Raw genomic sequence first — 14,923 nt, forward strand, 5'->3', positions numbered from 1 at the left:
CCCCAAGCAGCATTAAAGTAGACTGGAATGGGTGAGGAGACTTTACAGTTCGTCGACTACGGAGGCTCCATAGCATGATGTTGTAACTGCCATGGACTGGACTCTGCTGGAGCTTAGGCTGCATGTGAGAGAGGATGTGTTGTGCAGAGTGGCTCCCCTAAGCAGCTCACACCAAGCCCCGAGAGAGTGAGCTAAAGTACTAGGACTTCATCAGGCTGAAGGTGCACTCCAGATAGCAACAGCCAGAAGGTAATGTAGTGTAACCTTAATCTCCCCCCCCCACAGCCTAACCCCACCTCCCATGAAGGTCTAACACAAACACCCCTTGCAGCCTAACCCTCCCTTTCTGCAACCTGACCCTTACCTCGCCCTCCCGCAGCCAGACCCTAACCTCACCCTCTCGCAGCTTGACCCTAACCCCACCCTCCCGCAGCCTGATCCTAACCTCCAGCAGCCTGACCCTAACCTCCCGCAGCCTAACCTCCCCTCAGCCTAACCCTAACCTCCCGCAGCCTAACCGTAACCCTCCCCTCCCACATCTTAATGCTAGCCCTCCCCTCCCACAGCCTAATCCTAACCTCCCCTTCCGCAGCTTAACCCTAATCCTCCCCTCCCGCAGCCTAATCCTAACTCTCCCTCCCCGTAGCCTAACCCTAATCCTAACCTTCCCTCCCCGCAGCCTAACCCTCCATTCCCGCAGCCGAACACTCGCCCTCCCCCGCAGCCTAACCCTAACCCTTCCCCCCAACAGCCTAACCGTCCTCAGCATACTTGCATTCAGGATTCCGGGGCCGGCATTCTGACAGGTGTCAGGATTCCGGCGCAGGTCTCCAGATGGCCGGCATCCGTACATTGGGATGCCAACTACATCCCGCTGATATGATGTTTGTCTACTACCCCCAACCAGTACCTACCACTACTATGATCACATAGATTACAGATTATTTCTGTTGAAGTGTTGGTAGGGGCAGCGGCAATAACGGGGATTGAGTCGGCGGTGGTAGGAGTCATCGTTGGTACTCAAAGGAAATTTTGACTGTAGTGCCTCACCAGCCACCGACCTCACCGCACGCCACTGGTGATCGGTATCGCTCACAGACACTGGGGGTCATTCCGAGTTGAACGTAGCTGTGCTAAATTTGCACAGCTACGATCATTCACACTGACATGCGGGGGGACGCCCAGCAGAGGGCTAGTCCGCCCCACATGTCAGTGCCGCCACCCCGCAGAAGTGCAAAGGCATCCTTTGCACTGCAAGAGTAGCTAAAGCTGCGCTGGCCAGGAGCTACTCGACGCTCCCCGGCCCGCAGCTGCTGCGGCCTGCCCCCTGTTCGGTCCGGCCATGCCTGCGTTGGCCGGACCGCTCCCACGAAACGGCGTCCAAACGCCCCCCCCCACCCAGCGACCACCTCTGCCTGTCAATCATAACTGACATTTTAAAATCATGATTTGTGTCTGTTAAGCTAATAACTTCTGATGATGCTGATTTTATCATCAATACGGGTCAATTAACTTCTGTAAATTGACAAGTGATGTTACACATGGGCTGGCACTTGATATTAGGAAAACATTTGGTGTTACAGCTGTCCAGCTGGCTGTTAGTTATAATTTTTCATGTGGACTTCAACTGCATGGACTCAATGGGGTTGGGTAGGCGTTACCAGTGGCTGGGATCCCGGCGGTCAGCATCCCGACGCTGGGATCCTGGCCGCAGAATGCAAGCGGGAGGTGGGGGCGAGTGCAACATAGGCCCTTGCGGGCTCGCTGCACTCGCCACACTGCGGGCTCGGAGGCTCACCACAAGGTTCTATGCCCACTCCATGGATGTCGTGGTAACCTTATGAGTGTGAATAGTCCCTTGTAGTCGGCATGCCGACTGTCAGAATTTGCAGAGGTCGGGATGTAGGTGGAGGTTCTGTGACCGGCCGTCTCCTGACCCCTGGTCACATAACTACATCCAGGACTCAATGGTACAGTATGGCATCATTTTTAACACAGCGCTTTGTTGCAGCTTATAAAAATCTTGATATGTATTAATTGTGTTACTTTCATATGCAAACAAAGGGCCTGATTAAGAGATGTATGCAAACCCTTATTTCACAGATGAGTGAATATTGTCTCACTATTCATTTAAATCAAACTGCGTATTTGCCACAATGGTCTTGTGATGACCGATGCAGGGAAAGTTTACATGATCATGCGGAAACTCAGAAGTTTGATAATTGACTGATCTGTGACCGAAACAATGGGGATCATTCTGAGTTGTTCGCTAGCAGATTTCGGTCGCAGCGCAGCGATCAGGCAAAAAAAACGGCACTTCTGCGCATGCGTATGCAGTGCAATGCGTACGCGCATCGTACTATTACAACGAACGATGTAGTTTTACACAAGGTCTAGCGAAGATTTTCAGTCGCACTGCTGGCCGCAGACTGATTGACAGGAAGTGGACGTTTCTGGGTGTCAACTGACCGTTTTCAGGGAGTGAGCGGAAAAACGCAGGCGTGCCAAATAAAAACGCAGGCGTGGCTGGGGAAACGTAGGCATGGCTGGCCGAACGCAGGGCGTGTTCGTGACGTTAAAACAGGAACTGAATAGTCTGAAGTGATCGCAAGCGCTGAGTAGGTCTGGAGCTACTCTGAAACTGCACAAAATAATTTTGTAGCCGCTCTGCGATCCTTTCGTTCGCACTTCTGCTAAGCTAAAATACACTCCCAGAGGGCGGCGGCATAGCGTTTGCACAGCTGCTAAAAGCAGCTAGCGAGCGAACAATTCGGAATGACCACCAATGTCTTTTACTGGGACTCACAAAGCCGCTAGTGGGCATCTCAATGCAAATCTAGGTTGCTGCGGTATTTGCATTTGTGTAAATCTCTGAATCAGACCTAAACAACATGGAGAGATGCTGTCTAGTTTAATGATTTATTAATAGAATAAAAACAAGCATGTGCTCCAGTTGCGATCACCCTAATAATAAAACCAGGGCTCTTTTTGACCCAGAACGCCGTTCCTGAAGGTTATTTGAAAAATGACATCACCAGGAACCAGGGCCAGCAACAGAAATCTTGGGGACCGTTTCAGTAATATCTCTGGGTCCCCCTCAGATTATATATCTACAATATTTGCTGCGCTATATAAGAAACGTAATAAATAAATATATATATAGAGAGAGAGAGCACAATGGAATTTGCTGTGTTATATAAGTAATGTATTACATAATTATATATATATATATATATATATATGTATATGTTTATCCATCTATCTATCTATCTATCTATCTATCTATCTATCTATCTACCTACCTACCTACCTACCTACCTACCTACCTACCTACCTATCTATCTATCTATCTATCTATCTATCTATCTATCTACCTACCTATCTATCTATCTATCTATCTATCTATCTATCTATCTATCTATCTATCTATATATATCCTTACTCCCCCACACACAGTGGCGTAACTAGAAATTTTTCTCCCCCAAGCCAAAAAATTCTCTGGCGCCCCCCCCACCTTCATAATTGGCACTAGTAAAGTGATGAATCTGCACGCGCCGATAAAGGGGTATGGCTTTGTTGAAATGAGTGTGGCTTCGCATAAAGGGGTGTGGCACTGCAGGAAAAGACTACCTTATACCCCAGTTTTGCAACCTGCACGCCCAGACGTTGGCCACCACAGGAAAGAAAAATAATCCTGATTCATGCCCCTTACATTATTTGTCATTTTTGCTCCTTATAGTAATGTCCAGTATACATTATGCCACATACTGCAATGGCCCTTAGACATTATGCCACACACTATGATGCACGACACAATATGCCACACACCGTAATGCCTGTGACACATTATGACAGGAATCTCAATGCCCGTTATACATTATGCCACACTGCAATACCCCTGAGACATTATACCACATACCACAATGCCCCGTGATATAGTATGCCACACACCGTAACGCCTGTGACACATTATGACACACACCGCAATGTCCGTGATACATTATGCCACACACCGCAATGCCCATTACACATTAAGTCCTACAGTAAGGCTTCTAATTACTTTTAAATTACCTGCTCGTTGCCAGGAGTTTCATGCTCTTGGTTCCATGCACGGTGCCAGGGGTTTTCATGCTCAGGGTGTCATGCTCGTGGCCAGGGGTTTCATGCACTGGGTGTCATGCTGGTTGCCAGGGGTTTCATGCACTGTGTGTCATGCTCGTTGCTAGGGGGTAATGCTTGTTGCTAGGGCTGTGCTCATAGTGCCACATATGCCCCCAGTGCCAGATATTCCCCCACAGTGCCAGGTACACACATGCCCCCAATGCAAATATGCCCCTCCAAGTGCCAGGTACACATATACCCCCCAGTGCCACATATGCCCCCTCAGTGCCACATATGCCCCCCCAAGTGCCAAATATGCTCCCCCTCCCCCAGTGCCAAATATGCTCCCCCAGTGCCAGTTACAACTCAACCCCGCTCCCCCGCTGTTTTGTGAAGGAGGGACACAAAGGGCACAGTGCACGTCTCTCCTGTGTCCCTCCTGCGTCTCCGGCGTGTCTGTTAAATGAAGTGCTGGTTCATGAGCCAATCAGAGCTCACGAACGGGCACTTCATTTAATAGACCTGCCGGAGACGCAGGAGGGACGCAGGAGGGACACAGGAGGGGCGCGCGCTGTGCCCCCCATGTCCCTCCTTCACAGCAGCGGCTAGGGCGCCAGCAGAGGGAAGAAGGGAGACAGCAGATTGACATGCGGACGGCTCTGCACTTAATCAGTGGCGGCACCCCCCGCAGCCCTGCGCCTCCAAGCCACCGCAAGGGCTGCGGGGGCAGTAGTTACACCACTGCCCACACACACCACAGTCTGTGTCTCCCTCTCTCCTTCCTCCCAAACACCCCACAGCCTGTCTCTACCAATGACTCCATGCTGCATTCCCAGCTCTCCTACCCCATCCCAAAGCTCTGTATCCCCTCATCAATCCACTCTTAAGGGGGAAGGGGAGGGTACGCATGGAGATATGTGTCCAACAGATGTGTGCTGAGCAAGAGAAAAAAAAACGCTCACTTCACCCAGTGCATCGCTATCGCTATGGGCTATACACACGGAGCGATGTGTGCAATCTAGTCAGATTGCTTAAAATTTAAACACACATCTCTACATGTGTATCCCACTTTACCCTGGAAAGATACTCACCTGTGCCACACTCCCCAGTATCCAGACCCGAACACTGCACAGCAGGTACCATGCTGCCCTCACACCCCACCAGAGAGGCTGGAACAGGGCAGGGAATCCTGACCAGTGGAGCTGCTGCCATGTCCAGTAACTGCCTGGAACAGAGCTGGACCCAGAAGAGCAGGCACACATCCCTGCTGTGCACTAAGTGGCATATCTTTGGGGCCCTTCTGATCCTTGGGGCCCAGTACATGTGTCCCCTGTCCCCCACTGTCACTGGCCCTGCAAGGAACTGCATTCTAGGACCTCCTGTGGCCTGTCCACAGCTGTACTCTGGTGGGGGGATAGAGGGGGTGAAACCGGCTGCTGCTGTCCTCAGACAGGGAGGGAGAGAGGAGGAAGAAGGTGGCCACTGATCTCCGATGGGGGAGTAGAGGATAGAAGCTGGCCACTGCTGTATTCTGATGGGGGGGAGTGGGGGGAGATACAGGCCACTGTTATATGTCTGCGGGCGGAGAAGGGAAGGGGTGTTGCTGGTGTGCTGGTAATGGGGTTACCAACTTGTGGGGGTGGGGTGCTGACCAATGAAACCCTTGGCAACAAGCAGGAAACCCTTGGTAACGAACAGGAGACCACTGGCAATGAGTAGGAAACCAATGACAACGAGCATGAAACCCTTGGGAATGAGCAGGAGACCCCTGGCAAGTAGCAGGAGACCCCTGGCAGTCAATGAGCAGAATACCCCTGACAATGAGCATGAAACCCCTGGCAATGAGCAGGAGACCCCTGACAATGAGCAGGAAACCCTTGGCAACAAGCAGGAGACCCCTGGCAATGATCAGAAAACCCCTGACAATGAGCATGAAACCCTTTGCATTGAGGAGACCCCTGGCACCAAGAGACTCCTGGCAATGAGCTTGGAATCCAGAGCATGAAACCCCAGGCAACAAGCATAAATCCCTTGGCAAAGAGCATGAAGCCCCTGACAATGAGCATGGGACTCCTAACAACAAGCAGGTAATTTAAAAGTAATTAGAAGTGTTATTGTGAGGCATCATTTGTAAGGGGCACTATTGTGTGTGGGGCATAAAATGGTGTCAGGGGCATAACTATGTGTGGCATAATGTGTAATGGGCATTACAGTGTGTGCCATAAGGTGTAATGGGAATTAGGGTATGTGGCATAATATGTAATGGACGTTACGGTGTCAGTCATATTGTGAAATTGGCATTACGGTGTGTGTCATTGTGTAATGAGCATTACTGTGTGTTGCATTATGTGTAATGGACGTTACGGTGTCAGTCATATTGTGTAAGGGGCATTACTATAAGGAGGAAAAATAATGTAACGGGCATGAATCAGGATTTTTTTTTTCTCCCACCACCCAGGTGTTCCTGAACCTATTTTATTTTACAAAAATAGCACTGAATAAAACGAACAATGAAGTAGTCTCACCAAATAGTATATTAAATTCCATTTTATGAAATATAACTCTCCGGAGGATTCACAAACCAATCTGTGGCCACAGACTAAATACTTTTTAATAATCACTTTGCATGCAAACTGGGGATATTTATTAATTATCAAGTATTAGATTAAGATTCCCCCGAATGCACTAAATATCACATGCAGGGTCAGTTGCTCAGAAAGAAGCACATGACTGCGATGTGTAAAGAGATTAGCAATCATTTAACTTCTACTTTGAGAGCCTAGGCATTTCTGCGCATACACATTCTGCTGACCACACATGTGCAGTGATCATTGCCGGGGAGGGTTTCAGAGGAACCCACTCCCGGTGTTTTATGCAATCTGTAGACCAAAGGAAAGAGCAGCACAATGTTATCTGAAAATGGCGTTAAGTTACTGGGGCCAAACTCAGCTTGGTAAAGCTGACATTTTGCAGCCCCCACAGAAACCTATGGGGGCTGCAACTGCTGTTGAAAGTAGAGGGACCAGTCCACAGCAGATATCAGTAACATCTGCTGCGGTCTCGCCTTCATACATTTGGGGGAACCTTTTCGGGTATGTCACAAATATTCAGTGATAAATAGCCCCCTAAGTGATTGTAATTGAATTAGTTCCTGTTGAGAAAGTTAGTGCAATACGTGCCTGGTTGTGCAGTGCATAGGAGAAGTATACACAGTCTGACTGTCTGGTTGTGAACTGTATTCTCTGACTAAAGTTCTTATGAAATGGAATAGCACAGATCTGTATATAAGCAGCACTACACACAGAGAAATTCAGCATGTTCACTTCCTTCACAAAATTGTTATGGAGCTCACCAGCGGCCACTGGAGAGCCATGATGTTCTACGACTACAAGAGAGGTTTGTGACAGCAGGAAAGTATTGACTGACTGTGAGCTGCTTTTTGGGAGGAAGCGTTATACCGAACCAATGTGTTTGACTGGTTTGCAGAATTTTGGTGCAGGAGATGGTCCCTTGAAGAAGAGAATCGCTGCAGCCAACGTGTCTGCCATCACCAAGGACAATGTTATTGTCTTGCGGGCCACAGTTGAGATGGACATCAGAATGACCATGGGCCAGTTAGAGAAGGAGATAGGCATCTCATCGGAATCCATCAGCTTGATACTCCACAAAAAGTTTGGCCTGAGCAAGATTTTTGCTCGTTGGGTGCACCATCAGCTAACTCGAGTGCAGAAGGAGGCTCGGGTGACTTGGTGCCGCAACATTCGGGCCTGGTTTGATGGCAGTCACTCAAACTCTGTCTGAGAGATTATCAGTGGCTATGAATCCTGAATCTACAGTTTTGCCCCTGAGACCAAAAAACAGTCAGCCCAGTGAAGCCCAGTTGGTGGTGCGCCACCACAGATGGTCCAACATGAGTGCATTGTGGCCAAGCAGATGACGGCTGTTTCTCTGGCAAACACTGGTCATGTAGCTACCATACCCCATCACTGGGGACTGGTAAGCTAACCAATGCCTGCCGCATGTGTCGGAAACCATTTCCAGGTGCCATGCAAAAACTCGCGCTTGTGGTGTCCTTCTCTATCGTGACAATGCACCTGCCCACAAGTCCAGGAGAGTGGTGGATTTTCTGGCCTATGTACACATACAGGAGGTTGGTCTTTCACTGTACAGTCCAGACATGCCCCCCTGTGACTTCTTTGTGTTACCCAAATCAAGTGTAAGATGCATGAGATTTGTTTTGAGTCATTGGAAGCTGCAGTGGAGACCTTCATCCAGCATATAGGTTCGGACTGGTCCAGCTGCTTCACCAAGTGGTTTGAGTGAACGTAACTTTGCATAGACTCCTCTGGTGAATACTTTGTAAAAATGTAATGTTCCCTTTGTAAATATAATACTTTTTGTGAGTCTGGAAACTTATTACACACCCCATGTACGAATGAAAAAGCAGCAATAGATGTTTGTGTATTAGTAACAGATAGTGGATTCTTGGCAGCCACAATACTTATTTTATCAATCTCCCATATGGTGCCAAGGTTATTATACCTCCTAGTTATGGTCCAAATGGTCCCTGTTGCTGGAGCATACCTGCAAATTCACAGGGGCTCTGCACATACAGAGTCATTTGGAGTTTAGTTACCGTACAGAACACAGTTAATGGTGATGGTACCAACGCAAATACCAGACGCTTTTTTATTTCTCTTAGAGGTGGGGCAGTTTCATTAATATTGGTGATATCAGCTCATCTCGTCTCTTCTCCATACAGTACTCCGAGAACACAAAAGGACTTCATACATACGGACCCCTTGATACAGGCAGAGTCAAGCAAAGATGAGCTGAACACAGCTAATGGTGAAATCACTGACCGAAATACCTGATGCATTTCTCTACCTCTTAGAGGGGGCGGTTTCATCAAAGGAATCACCATTCCAATTGGTGAGGTCACTATTAACTGTGCTCTGCTTATCTCTGCTCCATACTCCAACTGCATGGGAACTAAACACTAAAGGACCACACACGTGGATCATTCTTGAAGATATGGGTCACTGACAGTTATAGGAAGTTTGTACTTCAAGTTCTAATTCAAATTTAGTAAATATATGGATGCACGCAGTACAAAGATTCTGTATTAACAGCTTCGTACACTTGAATTATACCTAAAAAAAAATTAAATGTTTTATCCAGTGCACAAACATTTTGAGGTCTGCTGATCCTCAGAGATATAGTACAGGTTGAGTATCCCATATCCAAATATTCCGAAATACGGAATATTCCGAAATACGGACTTTTTTGAGTGAGAGTGAGATAGTGAAACCTTTGTTTTTTGATGGCTCAATGTACACAAACTATGTTTAATACACAAAGTTATTAAAAATATTGTATTAAATGACCTTCAGGCTGTGTGTATAAGGTGTATATGAAACATAAATGAATTGTGTGAATGTACACACACTTTGTTTAATGCACAAAGTTATAAAAAATATTGGCTAAAATGACCTTCAGGCTGTGTGTATAAGGTGTATATGAAACATAAATGCATTCTGTGCTTAGATTTAGGTCCCATCACCATGATATCTCATTATGGTATACAATTATTCCAAAATACGGAAAAATCCCATATCCAAAATACCTCTGGTCCCAAGCATTTTGGATAAGGGAGACTCAACCTGTACAGGTTGAGTATCCCTTATCCAAAATGCTTGGGACCAGAGGTATTTTGGATATCGGATTTTTCCGTAATTTGGAATAATTGCATACCATAATGAGATATCAAGGTGATAGGACCTAAATCTAAGCACAGAATGCATTTATGTTACATATGCACCTTATACACACAGCCGGAAGGTAATTTTAGCCAATATTTTTTGTAACTTTGTACATTGAACAAAGTGTGTGTACATGCACACAATTAATTTATGTTTCATATACACCTTATACACACAGCCTGAAGGTCATTTAATGCAATAGTTTTAACAACTTTGTGTATTAAACAAAGTTTGTGTACATTGAGCCATCAAAAAACAAAAGTTTCACTATCTCAGTCTCACTCAAAAAAGTCCGTATTTCGGAATATTCCGTATTTCGGAATATTTGGATATGGGATACTCAACCTGTATATACTACTGGGAACCTCAGAGCAATGTGACAAACAATGGCACACTGGCACTAAAACAATAGGAAACTGATAACTGTGCGTTCCAGCTATAAAAATGTTGAACAGTATATGAGTGAATGCTCTTGGTGTTTCCATACATACATACATACATACATACATACATACATACATACTGTACTTGAATGACCCATATTGAAAGGTATATACGGTAGTGGTAGCATTAGCTGTTTAGCCATTCTGTTATCATTATCTTGGAATATACAGTAAAACATGCAAATGTTATAAATGGCAACTTAAATAACTACATACAGATTACAGTAAGTGGTGAATATGTATATATGCGTAGTTATACTGTATATTGTAAACGTTAAGAGGCAGTAATACAAATTACATGCTACTGTTTTAAATAAAAATCTGATATATTTACTTAAAACAGGGTATGACACATTTATATGAATTGCTTATTCCTCTGATTGTAGGCTAGACTGTGTGTCATTTTTTGTACCTGCATGTAAGAGTGCTTAAACGTATAATATCCTTGACTTCACCGACATAATTTATTTCTATCACAGATTATTCCCTCACATATTTAGAAACAGTGGTCAAACTAAATCCACTTCTGATGTTATGGAGTTTTTGCGTATGTGAGACTCAACAAAATATTACAGTATATACAATACCTGACAGGGGCATAATGTAGATTAGGCTAGAAGTCAGAGGGCCTTTGCATTGATATGGTACATAGACTTAAACATATCTATTCATTTATCTCAGTATTAGCACATTCAGTCTTTTCTCCACAAAATATGGTTTACATTTTAAGCTTACTGAAAAAGTTTACTACAGAAATGTGAATATACTGTACGTAGCTCAGTATTCATTACTACTTAACATTCATTGCGTTCACTTATTTTATCTATATATTTCACAATGATGTGTTGCATTTAGCGTCCAATGCTTTTTTTTCTGTTTTTTTTTTTCTGTAGGAAAAATGCTGACACAAATATCCTTGTGGATAACCAGCCCAGTCGCACACATTCAGCCTGTGAAGTAATACAGTACAGTTGATTTTCATGTGGAGGAACTTACTTACAGTTCTTCCTGTGGTGCCTTGTCCAGTTTAGTTCCTTGATCCAAACCTCCTAGATCCCTGTGTGTAGATACTGTATATTTGTATGTCACACTAAGTTTCGTTCCCTTGCTAGACAAAAACTTTCTTCGGTCTTTTACTCTGTTATATCTTGCTCTGCATGTTTAAACGTCTGCTCCCACAGGGTGAACCACAGGAACACATCACAGCAGGTCATGGGTATTTTGCAGTTCAATATGTAACACTCTTCAGCACAGACCAGATGTACAGACACAACTTGATAAACAGATACATACTGATTCTGCACTCTTCAAGTTAGCAGCCATTACAGAATTCTGCTTCTAAACTCTATATACTGTCAGGCACACAAACACCCACACACGCACATACCATCACACGCCATCTAGTGCTTAGTAGCTTATACATAACCTTTTACAAACCCATTTGACAGTAGATGGAGTGGTTTTGATAGCACAGGGAAAATGTCAGTGGCAGTTTTACACCAGTAAATCATTTGTTTCAACTTTGGTTCACACATGTGAATAATGAATACACTCAATACTCGTAATATGATACAAATAATATATTTTTGTCTAGAATCCATGTATTGAAACTGAAAGAATGAAGTTTAAGAGGATCATTTACAGATGAACATACATCTGTGGTGCTGTTTTTGCATTAGACATGTATTTTATCCCTGCGTAAGCACATCAAAATGTGGACACACACATCCATATAAATATTATTTCATATCAGCAAATTTACACTTAGGAGTATACAGTATTTACTAAAGTGTGGGTTTATAGAAGTGGAGGTGTTGCCCATAGCAACCAATCAGATTCTAGCTAACATCTCCATTTCTATAAACCGCACTTTGGTAAATATACCCCCTAGAGTGGCAGAACTAGGGAGGAAAGATGCAGGCAAGCTTAGGACAAGTATAGTAAGGGTTTGTTCAGGTAATTGTGACTGAATTCTATATAGTCACACATGCGCTTTTAGATATGGCTGCTTCATATATACTACAGTATGATACAGCTTCTGGTTAAGGGGGAGATGTAACCATAGCTAGATTAAGGGGGGGATGCAGGGCATACTGTACCACGGGCCGCCCTCTGTCAAGGGCCCCCCCAGCCAGAGCACACTAATATCACTAGCTCTCCCTCTTGTGCAGCAGCAGAACCAGGCTGCCAGGATGTGAGCAGGACAGTATGCATTGCAGGAAGAGACACAGGAGTGTCAGGTTTCATGAGATACCGATGGAGCTTCCTGACCAGAGGAGAGATAGCAGAGGTGAGAGAACTGTAAGTGACCCAGGGATCCCAGCTTCTCCTCCTCCCGCCTAGGTGTCAGGGTCCTGTGTAACCTGTTATCTAATGAGAGCGTTCACGTCTAGAGATAGACCCACAGAGAGTCCTCCTGAGTCCTGTCCCAGTGTGTTAGTAGTACAGAGGCTATTGCTATTGCATTTTGCAAGATAAATTATAGATTTTATTTTTTTATGTGTATTTTAAGGTTGTTTAAGTTGTCTTTGTTCCACTACAACAAAACATTATAAAATATTTGTATCTCTATTAGGTGGAGATATAAACAGTACCCAGGCCTTATTAAACTATTAGTTTAAATCTAATGTACACCATTGGTTTATATTTAATATACACAATCCATACATCTCATTCCAGGAGGGACAAAATGCCCTCTATGTGGACTTCCCTCTTAATTATGACTGTAATCGTTTTTGTTGAAAAAAATCATATATTAAAAGGGAAGTCCAGGTAGAGAGCATGTGTCCCTCCCAGAATGGGTCATGTTGAGAGGTATGCACAATCTAATATACACCCTCCCCCACCAGGGCCCCCCTGTCTTAAGTGCACCAGGCCCCCCCAAGGCTTAATCCGGCCCTGGATGTAAGAAGAGATGGTGTCAAATGGCACTGGTTAAAGCTGGTTATACAACAAACTTCAGCATGTATAAAAGCAGATAACGGGTTGGAGCTGAAATGACAGCAGTCTGGATACCGGCAGTCAAAAAACCGACCATGGCATCCCGCTGTTTAAAATCCTGACAGGGGTTGGGTTAGCATGCCACCCCTTACCCCGTAACCCACCCTTACTGCAGCCTACAACTAAACACCCCCCCCCAAACACATAGCCTAACTCTAACACTCCCCAATGGTGCCTAGCCCTAACCCCCCTTCCCCACAGCCTAAACCTAACCCCGCCTTTTCACAGGCTAACCCTGACCATCCCCACGCAGCTTAAACCTAACACACACACACCTAAATCTGTCAAAGTCAGAAAAATATCTCTATGCACACTACCATATTTGCACCTCACACTGGTCCGTGCTGCGCATGCGTACGCTCTCCCGTACGTGCGCATACTCACAGTCGCGGGCACCCGCAGGCGCATGGTATGCGTATTTACGGTAGAGTTTATGCGATCGTAGCGTGCGACTCAATCATTACATATTTTCACTAATAATGTAATTTGTAGATCATGGTCCCTTTGATAGATTCTGAAAGTTTGGTTAATATAGAATGTTCATGAACAGAGGAATCCCTCTTTGTTTGATACGAAGGGTCAGACAGGAGTAATACAGTGGTGTTTAGTATCCATCGGAAGAATATTTAATTAGAAATATTCCGGTGTTGGTTTGAAGCAGATCAATCGCTCGTGCGAATAGTTATGGACATAAGAAGTTTATGAACATTTACTTTATTTGCACTTTATTACCCATGCGGCGGGAAACCCAGTTTCCCTCCCACCTGAGCAGTTGGAAATAGTCACAGCCCACCTGTATGAATCAACCTATGACCTTTTGTTATAATGCGAAGCCGAATTCCTGTGTCCAATGAACAATGAGATTGTAGGGACCATTGAATTGTATTGTGTGTGGGGCATAAATAGGCAGGCCGACCATATCCAGTCCACTCTCTTCAACGGTTCTCATTGCTGATAATCGGGAGCTGGATATCGAGGCGCATGCGATCGTTCCCCTTGTGCGTAAGTTTTCTCCGTAATCATATTGTCTTACTGTGAGCCATCTCTCTCTCTGTCTCTCCCTCTCTCTCTATCTCTCTCGTATTTTCCTTTAATTATATTGTATTGTATTTCCTGTCTAGTTTATCTGGTTAATTGGTTTATGTTATATTGTAGTGTATCATTTGTACTGTGATTCCTTTTTGCAAGTATAATAGTTATAATACATATAATAGGTTTTGGACCCTAAGCCCAGGTATCTGTGTATTTCTTATAGTGTTAAGTATTCTCTGAGCGTCGGTGACGCTCAAGCAGCTTTGTAGTTAATCAGGTTACACCAGGTTGCACTTACACTCTGTCTCTACACTAAGGTATACTGTGTATCTCATCGTTAAAGGTATAGATATAAAGGTTTAACGTTGTAAGCGTCTGCACCGCTGGTGATCTCCTCGTGGTCCCGAGCGTACGCTACGCTATAGCGAATCATTACGTTAGTCGGCAGCCAATAGCGTGCCTGCCTGTGATCACTGGGCCGTAAGCGAACGTGACGCTTGAGCGTCTCGACTACGGTTGAGCGATCGCTACACAACTTGCGTACCCTTACGGTACTTCTTACGTAGATAGCGTACAGTGTTCTTA

At 45.0% G+C, this 14,923-nt stretch overlaps 1 protein-coding gene and 1 long non-coding RNA gene across 14 annotated transcripts in view; one reads left to right on the forward strand and one right to left on the reverse strand.

The window, feature by feature from the left end:
* The window catches only part of MDFIC (MyoD family inhibitor domain containing), a 236,090-nt gene extending 224,414 nt beyond the window's left edge, over nt 1–11,676 (reverse strand). For 3 of the 13 annotated variants that reach the window (XM_063927244.1, XM_063927250.1, XM_063927251.1), the window contains exon 1: nt 11,303–11,672. The gene's annotated coding sequence lies outside the window, so the exon portion shown is untranslated. Of the gene's footprint in view, nt 1–11,302 lie in introns of all 13 variants that reach the window. The other 10 variants (XR_010179438.1, XM_063927249.1, XM_063927242.1 and 7 more) reach the window with 7 other exon arrangements.
* LOC134932652 (uncharacterized) overlaps nt 1–14,923 on the forward strand; it is a 47,612-nt gene that overhangs the window by 935 nt on the left and 31,754 nt on the right. The window contains exon 2 of the long non-coding RNA XR_010179439.1: nt 11,200–11,263. This is a non-coding gene — a long non-coding RNA (uncharacterized LOC134932652). The remainder of the gene's footprint in view (nt 1–11,199; nt 11,264–14,923) is intronic.

The sequence above is a fragment of the Pseudophryne corroboree genome, chromosome 6 (assembly GCF_028390025.1).
Source record: "Pseudophryne corroboree isolate aPseCor3 chromosome 6, aPseCor3.hap2, whole genome shotgun sequence".
Taxonomy (NCBI): Eukaryota; Metazoa; Chordata; class Amphibia; order Anura; family Myobatrachidae; genus Pseudophryne; species Pseudophryne corroboree.